This window comes from Clarias gariepinus, chromosome 1, assembly GCF_024256425.1.
Source record: "Clarias gariepinus isolate MV-2021 ecotype Netherlands chromosome 1, CGAR_prim_01v2, whole genome shotgun sequence".
NCBI classification, from domain to species: domain Eukaryota; kingdom Metazoa; phylum Chordata; class Actinopteri; order Siluriformes; family Clariidae; genus Clarias; species Clarias gariepinus.
The window spans coordinates 2,501-3,598 of record NC_071100.1 but is presented as its reverse complement, the minus strand read 5'-3'; positions in this window follow the sequence as shown (position 1 = coordinate 3,598).

The window sequence follows — 1,098 nt, the reverse complement described above, 5'->3', positions numbered from 1 at the left end:
GGTTAGGGTTAGGGTTAGGGTTAGGGTTAGGGTTAGGGTTAGGGTTAGGGTTAGGGTTAGGGTTAGGGTTAGGGTTAGGGTTAGGGTTAGGGTTAGGGTTAGGGTTAGGGTTAGGGTTAGGGTTAGGGTTAGGGTTAGGGTTAGGGTTAGGGTTAGGGTTAGGGTTAGGGTTAGGGTTAGGGTTAGGGTTAGGGTTAGGGTTAGGGTTAGGGTTAGGGTTAGGGTTAGGGTTAGGGTTAGGGTTAGGGTTAGGGTTAGGGTTAGGGTTAGGGTTAGGGTTAGGGTTAGGGTTAGGGTTAGGGTTAGGGTTAGGGTTAGGGTTAGGGTTAGGGTTAGGGTTAGGGTTAGGGTTAGGGTTAGGGTTAGGGTTAGGGTTAGGGTTAGGGTTAGGGTTAGGGTTAGGGTTAGGGTTAGGGTTAGGGTTAGGGTTAGGGTTAGGGTTAGGGTTAGGGTTAGGGTTAGGGTTAGGGTTAGGGTTAGGGTTAGGGTTAGGGTTAGGGTTAGGGTTAGGGTTAGGGTTAGGGTTAGGGTTAGGGTTAGGGTTAGGGTTAGGGTTAGGGTTAGGGTTAGGGTTAGGGTTAGGGTTAGGGTTAGGGTTAGGGTTAGGGTTAGGGTTAGGGTTAGGGTTAGGGTTAGGGTTAGGGTTAGGGTTAGGGTTAGGGTTAGGGTTAGGGTTAGGGTTAGGGTTAGGGTTAGGGTTAGGGTTAGGGTTAGGGTTAGGGTTAGGGTTAGGGTTAGGGTTAGGGTTAGGGTTAGGGTTAGGGTTAGGGTTAGGGTTAGGGTTAGGGTTAGGGTTAGGGTTAGGGTTAGGGTTAGGGTTAGGGTTAGGGTTAGGGTTAGGGTTAGGGTTAGGGTTAGGGTTAGGGTTAGGGTTAGGGTTAGGGTTAGGGTTAGGGTTAGGGTTAGGGTTAGGGTTAGGGTTAGGGTTAGGGTTAGGGTTAGGGTTAGGGTTAGGGTTAGGGTTAGGGTTAGGGTTAGGGTTAGGGTTAGGGTTAGGGTTAGGGTTAGGGTTAGGGTTAGGGTTAGGGTTAGGGTTAGGGTTAGGGTTAGGGTTAGGGTTAGGGTTAGGGTTAGGGTTAGGGTTAGGGTTAGGGTTAG